This window comes from Acomys minous (assembly GCF_964271855.1).
Source record: "Acomys minous genome assembly, chromosome: 9".
In the NCBI taxonomy this organism is placed as follows: domain Eukaryota; kingdom Metazoa; phylum Chordata; class Mammalia; order Rodentia; family Muridae; genus Acomys; species Acomys minous.
In genome coordinates, this window is record NC_140490.1 from 44,874,143 (window position 1) to 44,883,381 (window position 9,239).

The 9,239-nt window shown below is 37.9% G+C and overlaps 1 protein-coding gene across 1 annotated transcript in view; it reads left to right on the forward strand.

The window, feature by feature from the left end:
* Positions 1-9,239, forward strand: part of CENPP (centromere protein P) — a 193,280-nt gene that overhangs the window by 122,979 nt on the left and 61,062 nt on the right. The gene's annotated exons all lie outside the window — the stretch shown is intronic.

Below are 9,239 nucleotides of genomic sequence, written 5' to 3' on the forward strand. Positions count from 1 at the left end.
AAAAAGGAAGCTCATGAGTATAATTAAATTTGTCCTGCACAGTGACTTGTTTTGTATTTTAATATTTTACTGAAACATATTAAAAGAGGTAAACATAGCATAATAATACAGCTTGATGAATTTAATTCTTGATAAAAAAAAACTGAATCCCTTCTCATCATCCCCAACAAAATTAATTTCAACATCATAGATTATTCTTGAACTTTATACACATGCAATCATATTATATATTCTTCATGTGTCTCTCTTCATTCAACATTTTGCTTTTAAAGTCACATGTGTCATTGTGGTTAGCAGTCGTTCATTCTCACTGCTGCATATACTGTAGGAATGCGCCACACATTAATAACATATTCAACAGTTAATTACCTTCTAAAGAATTGTTATGAACATTTTAAAATCTTGTTATTTGTGAATTATACAAATGCATTTTAGTTAGGTGGGAATATCTTAACTTCTCCCAGGGTACAGGAAGGTGGGACTGAGGAGCTTTCTTCCCCAGGCCAGCATTAGGATGCTGTGTCTCCTGCATTCTGAGAAAATCACCTTTGAATAGAACCTCTTAGGTCCTTGGAGTCTTTTTCTTTTCTACCAGTCTTGTTGTTTTCCCCTACCTCTCCATTATGTTTGCTCTAAACATTAAATAAAGAACTAGTTGTATTAGAACAGTATTTTAGAAGTTGTGGTTATATTATATCACGAATGAGATAAATTACTAAACTTAAGTAATATTCTTTTTACTTAGTGAACATAAAATTTTGACTGCTTAAAAATTATATAAAAATGCAGGTTTTTGCCCTATATACTAATGATTATGAAAATAAAAATAGCTAATACTGTGCTCACATAGGATTCTGAGATGCTGCTAGTCCTTCTGGTGTAGACATGGACAGCAGAAGTCAAAGTCTTTACTTACAAGGTAAAGTAAGGAAAGGCCTGGGAAACCGTGTCAGGTAAGGTGAGTGCTGTAGGAGCTGTGGCACAGGTGGGCTGTGGACACACACGGTTGCCTGCTAGCACTTTGTGTTTTGGTGTCTAGCACTCTCTCACTTTCTTAGAGAACTTGAAAAGATTGTATTTCTGTGGAGGAAAATGGGGTGAGATGACAGGTCCAGGGCCCTCACAGTACATCGAAGGCTGCAAGGATGTATGCCATACATCTCAATAATCTCCAAGGATGCTGGGCATAATGGTGCAGTTATTTAATCCCATCACACCGGAGACAGAGGCAGGTGGATCTCTGAGTTAGAGGACAGCCAGGGCTACACAGAGTGACCCTGTCTTGAAAATCAAAAAAGAATGGCCAAGAGCACTGAAGCCTAGAGTGCATATACGTACACCACAAGGCTTGGTTTGCTTCGTTTCTTTTGAGACAGGATCTCTCTAAGTATCTCAGACTGGCCTACAATTTTTGATTCTCCTTACTCAGCCTCTAACATGCCTAAATTATAGACTGGGTTTGTACTGCCTTGGTTGGCTAATAGCCTAGAGTTTTGCATTTAATGTATACTTAGAAAAACTTTTGGGGATGGTTCAGATTTTATGGGTTGTTTCTGTATTTGTGCTCTCATGGAGGACTAGTCAGGCACATTGATCAGGAATTTGTAACTATAGAACATGAGCTAAATACAGTATGATCTGCAACTGGATTTAGAGCATATGGCTTTTTAAGGGAAAAAAATCAAGAAATTGTGAGGCTAAGTCCAAAGTTTTAGCATATCTTGAAAAATGCTATGCAGCAAAACACCCTGAAGGCCTAGGGCGGAGTTCTCTGTGTATTGTGTATCTCCTGTCTCCTCCCTGCCCTGAGCTTCATGAGTTTACTGCTGCAGTGGCTATTTATGAGGTAGACCTCACTCCTGTTCCCTTGCTTGAGGTTTCAGTCTGTGAAAGGATTATTGCCATCATTTGTCATTTAACATGGATCTAACTGAGTTTATGAATAATAAGAAGTTTATACAATACAGTTTAGCTTATTGTAGAGCATGGATATGAAATACTGTTAACTGTCTCTGTGGTGGTTTGAATGAGAAATATCTCCTATAGGCTCTGGTAGTTGATAATGTGATTCCCCTGACGCTTTTGGGAGAGATTGTGGAACCCTTTTAGGTAGAGCCTAGCTAGAAGAAATAGACCTCCTGGGACAGGTTTTGTGTGGGTATCGTTTCATCCTACTTCATGTTTGCTCTCTGATTCATGCTTGTAGTTGAGAATGTGGTCTCTCAGTTTCTTCTCCAACTTCCATCTTTATTTCCTTCACTTGCTGCCTTACCTTCCAGCCAGAATGAACTCTTATTCCTCTGGAACCAGAAGCCAAAGTAAATCTTCCTTCTGTAAGCCACCCAGGTCATGGTACTTTATCGCAAAAACTGCTGTGGTCTTAAAATATGTTTCTGCTTTGAGAATTCAGTACAAGAAATTATTGTATTTTGAATAAATATCCCAGCGTGTTCCTTTGAGAGGACCTAAGAGAGGTGAGTAAAGCTAGCTTCCAGGTCTGTGTTTCCAAATACTATTACTGCAAAGAATATCATGCCTAATATTAGGCCATGAGCTTCATGTAGGTCCTGAACTCTGTACTCTGCAGTGTAGGACCCACTGGGACATTTGATATCTGAATATGGATGGTGTGCTCAATCAGTGTTCAATTATTTTTTTGGAATTTATTATGTAAAAAATGATAATTGGCCCAAATATAAGGAAGTCTTGTTCTTAAGTGGTTCATACTTAAGTATTGAAGGTGAATGTTATAATATGTCCAAAAGGCTTAGGTTCATCCTTCTGTAGTAGATGAATGGGTGGATACAGATTAAGATGCAAGGGATGGATGGATGGATACATAGATGGATGAACAGCTACATATATGGAAGCAAAGACAAATTAGATAAGCTGCAAAGTATTAATTGGTATTTGTAAGTAGATATAGATATATAGATAGAACTGCATATTATATTATTCTTTCAACTTTTCTGTAGCCTTGAAAATGTTAATAAATAGAATAAATAAATATTTAACAAGATGAAGCAGCTTGTCTTAATTTTAACCCTTTGATTTATCTTTATTGTAGTCAATTTTTTTGTAAAATTATTGTAAGTTAATTTAGTTGCTAGCCTAGACAAGGTTTCTTTTCTTCTTATTTTAAGATTCATTCATTTTTATTTTATATATATAAGTGGGTTTTTTAACATATATGTGTATGTGTATCATGTATGTACTTGGTGCCAGCAGAGGACAAATCCCTGGAACTGGAGTTACAGATGGCTGTAAGCTGCCACATGGGTGCTGTGAACTGAACCTGAGTCCTGTGCAATAGCAGTCTGTACTCTTAATCACTGCTCATTCCTCTAGTCCTAGACATGGTTTCTTAGCTTGCATACATAAATCTATGTACGATTTGTGCTGGTGTTTTATAACTCTCTTTGTGGGTTTGTGGGTGTGCTTGTGTGTTAACATAAGTATGCAGGTACATGCAAGTGTGTTTGCGTGTGTGTGTGTGTGTGTGTGTGTGTGTGTGTGTGTGTGTAGAGGCCCATCACGCCATCACGTGTCATCCCACTCACTGGTCTCATCTACCTTGTGTTTTAAGACAGCGCCTCTTAAGTGTCTGGCCGGTGAATCTTGGAATGCATGTTTTCACCTTCCCAGTGCCAAGATTACAAGCACACACCACTTAGTCTGGCTTTCTTCGTGGGTACTGGGCTCCCCATTTTGTATGGCAAACGATTAATGGCTGAGCCATCTCCCCAGCCTCATTTTATAAATACTTTGACATATGCAAAGTAGCTTTTGTCCCTAAGGGATGCCCTGCAATTGACTTCCAACTTAAAACGCATTGTTTTCTTTTGGGTGTTGGAACACTACTTGAGTTAGTCTTCAGCAGTTCACATGCAGATTTGGTACTGGTGAATGTAATTCCCAATTTATGCAAAACAATGAACCTCCAGCTGATCCCAGCTTACAAAAAAACTTGCTTATGTCCACTGATGGCTTGATGTAAGTTTATTTGACCACAGAGATTGTTACTTAGAAACAAACCAGAACATTTTAATACCATGATGTATTTCTTTTCTCTTCCAAGCTAATACTCATTTAGTATAATCACATGTTATTTTTAAGACAGTTCTGCTTTCCCTGGTGTAGGGTTCACATTCCTCACATTTTATGCAAAGGAAAAATAAGTTAGTGTGTAAGTTTATACTCTATTCATTTATATGTTTAAAAGGAAACAAAACTTGACAGAAAAATGTAGTCATATCGTTATTTTTTAGTTGTGTAATCATGAAGATATACTTACCAAGTTTAAACATTTGTTCCTTTGCAAATAGACAGAATTCCAGCAGTGTTCTCAGTTTCAGATGTTCTTGTTCAGCACACTGAAGCAAGAGAATGTGAGCGTCGTCCAGCGACTTCTTATACACAGACTCAAACGTGCGTCCACAGGACCACAGTGTGCAGTAGGTTTCTTTTATCTGAAGGTCGTTTTGGATATGGGAGATAACTAGCTTCTAGTATTTTGTGACATTTTAACTAGGTCTTTGAAATTTTCATACAGCATATGTTGATCATATTCCTCCCTGCCTTGTTCATTTGGGTTACATTCAGTTGGAATGCATAGCCATAGGTCCAGAAATGCAGTAGAAGAGACAAACTTGCCATAGAATGTTCCGCCCCAACTTGGCTGCATGAAAGGCCTGAGCTCTCCGTGCAAACTGTATTAGGGACTCAGATGCTATTTCTAAGGGAAGAGTCTATCAACTACACAGGCTTATTGATCAAATACTAGTTCTAATTTGGTTCACTGTTATATAAGTAATGTTCAGGGTTTTATTTTTGTTTTTTTGTTTTTTACAATTTTTAGATATTGCAAGCATCCAAAGTGATTTTTACTTATAGGCCAAATTTAATTTCCTTTCTTATCATCAATTTGGCTTGCCTAATCATAGCCCAGATTTATGCATAATTTATTATATATGTGGCCCAGGCTGGCCTCAAACTTGAGTATTTGTCCTGCCTTAACCCCACCCCCTTGTTGGTTGGTTTTTCGAGGCAGGGTTTCTCTGTGTGGCCCTGACTGACCTGGACTCACTTTGTAGACCAGGCTGGTCTTGATTTTACAGAGATCCGCCTGCTTCTGCCTCATAGTTGCCAGTCCTACAGGAATGCACCACCATGGCCTGCTCTGCCTTACCCCTTTGAGTACAGGAATTATAGGCATATGTCACCACCCCAAACCTAGTGAGGTTTTTTGTTGTTTTTGTTGTTGTTGTATGTTTATTTGTTTGTTTATTGTGTATATATCTTAGTATATTTGGGTGCCTGAGGCAGCTAGAAGAGAGTGTCTTCAAAGCCTTGGAGCTAGAGTTGCATGTGGCTTGTGAGGTGCCCAGTGTGTGTGCTAATACTGGTTTCAGTTCCAAGTTATCATGTTCATTTTTTTTCCCAAGTACTGGAGATAAATCTCAATGTTTCACAGAATCTAGAGTTTAGGTGCATCTAATGTTTATCTGGTATTAGATTAGAAATGACCAGCAATTTCTTATAATGAGTTCTTTTAATTTTTTAAAATTTCATATCAGTGATCTGGATTGATATGCAACCATAAACAAAGAATCAGTTCAGATGTCTCAGTTTATAAGCTCTTCTCTGAGGAAAAATTTACCTCTTACCCTAAATAAGAGGAAAGGATAGAATTGGTATCATATAGAGTTTTATTTATACCACCCTTCGAGGTTTCCGTTAAACAGCAGAATTTGAGTATTTCACTAAATCATCAGCTTGGCAACATAGTAATTCATGGTATGTTTAAATGATGGCTTTGGAAGGACTGTGATGCAGAGCAACCGTATTGATTACTAAGTATTCCCAGTTGTCAAAACATGATTTGATTACTTAAAGAATACAATCTGGGCTGGAAAACTAACTCAGCAATTAAGTTGTATCCTGTTCAGAGGACACATGTTCCCAGCTCCCACATCGAACAGCTTACAACAACCTGTAACTCCAGCTCTAGAAGAATTTGATGCCTCTCAAGTCTCTGGGTACCTGCACACATGTTCACATTCCCACACATCCACACTAAGTTAAAAGTATCCTTTGTTTTTCTAATGTCTAAGTTAGGAAAGATTAATAAGAAAGATTATCCCTGATTAACTTTATGACCCTATGATTTTTTCCATTTAGTTTTCCATTCTTTTGAAAATGCTTAATTTTTTTCAGATTCTTTTCTATTGTTTTTTTCAGGGGGTTAATGTTTGTATTAACTTTGGCTGACCTATGAATTTATCTGTTTTACACTGAAGACCAGGAAGACATAATTCTTTGTTTATTCAGTGCTCAGTTTTACTGCCTACTATGCACAGCATGCAAAGGTCAAGAGATGAGTCCTTGTTTTCTTCTGAGTTTTTCAGTCCTTTTGGAAAAGCACTTTATGCCTCTCCACCTAGCTGTCATGCAACACCTCCATACACAAAGACATCATATCTCACTAGGAGGTCAATTAGACGTAACTAATAAACCCAGACTTAAGCTGGGTATTAATGTTAAGATGAACATGAAGTACTGGAGGGTGCTTCCTGAAGAGTCAGGGGCTAGGTGCAGTTCTTCCTGTAACTGGAAACTTGCTTGTACTACAAGCCAGGTTCAGCTTATCCACTCACTATTCTCTTCCTCATCAGTGACCTAGATTCCCCATGAGCCTTGTGTGATCTGATCCACTGATCTATTGGAAACATAATATTATATGTCCTTCTCTGGTGTCTGGCATATTTATTTCTGCATAACACCAGGCTATGTATGTTTTCCAGTAGATCATATCATAGTCTTTTTTAAAATAATCATGAACAACAAGCCACATCTCAGAATTAAGAATACAGATAGGAGCATTCCTTGTACATGTATGCAAAGTCAAGACACAGCATTAATGTTTCCCAACAGTGGCTAGTCTTTAAGACTTCTTAGTGACATATGTGTTAGTGGTTACAACAGATTTATGAGGCCAGACTGAACATCTGTTTGTTATAACATTGTATCAAGAAGAATGTTTGCTGTAAGGACATTTATCACTATATCTATGAAATTAAAACATCCCATTCAGAACATGATGAAATTTCAGGACTAAACAGGTTTCATGCTGAAAACGTTCATAAAACTAGAAAAACATTTGAAATATGTAGGCATACTTTTATCTATTTTATTTTGAATTTCTTATATCTCCACCCCAATCCCTTCCACCTCCCCACCAACGCCAGATAGGAGAGAAAGAAGGTTAGTGGGGAAGAGGGCGTAGTTCTCTGTAGCTACTTCCTGCTGTTTAGGGACGTGCCGGTTCTTCCATATGTCCAACTTCTCATCAGACTACAACAACAGCAACCAGAAACAGCAGCCTTCTTTTTTTCTCAGAGCTCCCTGTTCCTCTCTGGGATCTGACATTTATTCCCTCTCGAGTCCTGCAAATTAAACCATCCACAGCTGGCAAAGATAACGTCCCTCTCAGAGCCCGCAGAAGGCAAAGTCTGCTGCTTTGGACAATCAAAAGCAGCCCAGTATCCCACACTTGGGATTAAAACCAAAATATGTTTATATAACTGATTTTTTAAAGATACCAAAACTCTCACTACAGGGAACAAAATGAATCTTCCAAATCCAGGACAAAGTTTCAACTGTCATTCTGATTTTTAGCTTCTAAGAAATTCTGCTACCTTAACAGAATTGAGGGAAATGAGCATAGCAGGCCACAGCGCATCTGTGTCTCCAACTGTAGGCACCATCTTTCAGTGCAGGCTGTTGACTATGACCACATATTCCCTGAGAGCTCTCATGCTCTGGCAGAGGAAACCTGGGCTGATATTCTCTTTTCATCACCACCCAATTGACAGCTCTTGCCTGTACTTGATTTTCTGCTTACAATTCTGCTAGAAAGGAGAGAACTTCTTAGTTATGTTTGTCGTTGAGTTCCTAAAGTGGCATCATAATGAAACTAAAGAAAGTCACAGTACAATTGATAGATGATGCATACTTATAATCCTAACAACTCCTGGGAAGCAACAACAGGACGATAGTGAATTCAGAGGCAGCCTGAGCCACAGAGTAAAACCAGGTTTGAAAAGAAAAATTGTAAGAATTATAAATAAATTGTTTAATAACTCATCGCTGTTGTATTTAGACGTTAATCCCATTGGCTCATCGTCCTCGATTGGAGTTCCCTTTGACCTGAGCACAAGCATTCATTGCCTCTAGTTCCTGGTTTTAAACACAGTGTGACCAGCTGCTTCAGTCTTCTGCTCCTTTGACTTCCCTGCCTCATGATGGACTATATCCCTAAACTGTATAACAAAACAAACCCTTTCTTCCTTAAGGTGGCTTTTATCAGGGTATTTTTATCACAATAACAGGAAAAGAAATTAAGGCAAAGGCCAGAGCTAGAACTTAAGTCATGACACTAGTGTTTCTTGAGAACACAAAATTGAGAGTTAATGAAAGAAGTCCACATAGTTTTTGTATGTATCACATAAATGGTTTTTTGTTTTTGTTTTTGTTTTTTTACCAATACAGAGACCTAAGGTCATCATGGTTGCACATGCCTTTAATTTTAGCACCTGGTAAGATCCAAGCCAGCTACAGTTACACAGTAAAACTTTAACTCAATAGATAGATAGATAGGTAGATAGATTTACATTAATAAGAGGAATCATTACAGGTCAATGAGTAATGAATACTATTTGTCATTAAACTGATAAGAAGTACATGTTAGCAACTATGGCAAAAGAGATGATTGCTAACTATAACTAGTAGAAGGATGTTTTCAGAAATGAGTTATGTTTACATTTAGTTACCATTAACAATAGTTTGTATTTTTAGCAAACTATGACTTTTCATAGACTTTTTTTTTCTGAACATAGCTCCTGCTGTCGTGGAACTCACTCTATAGACCAGGGTGGGCTCAAACTCAGAGATCCTCCTGCCTCTGCCTCCCAAGTGTTGATATTAAAGGCATGGGCCACCATGCCTGGCTTTTCATAATGTTTTGAGCTTGTTGAAGAATGAAAGCAGTCTTGAAATGTCTTTTTTTGTTTTTACTTTAAAAAGTAATCCTAGACTTATAATGTAGAATTTTTGTACGCCCTTCTGCTTGCTTTCCTTACCATTACCAATGTGCATATAACCACTATAAGATGATCTAAACCAAGAAGCTAGCATTAGAATGGTGTTTTGGTGGCTGGAGACGTGGGTCACGCAGTTAA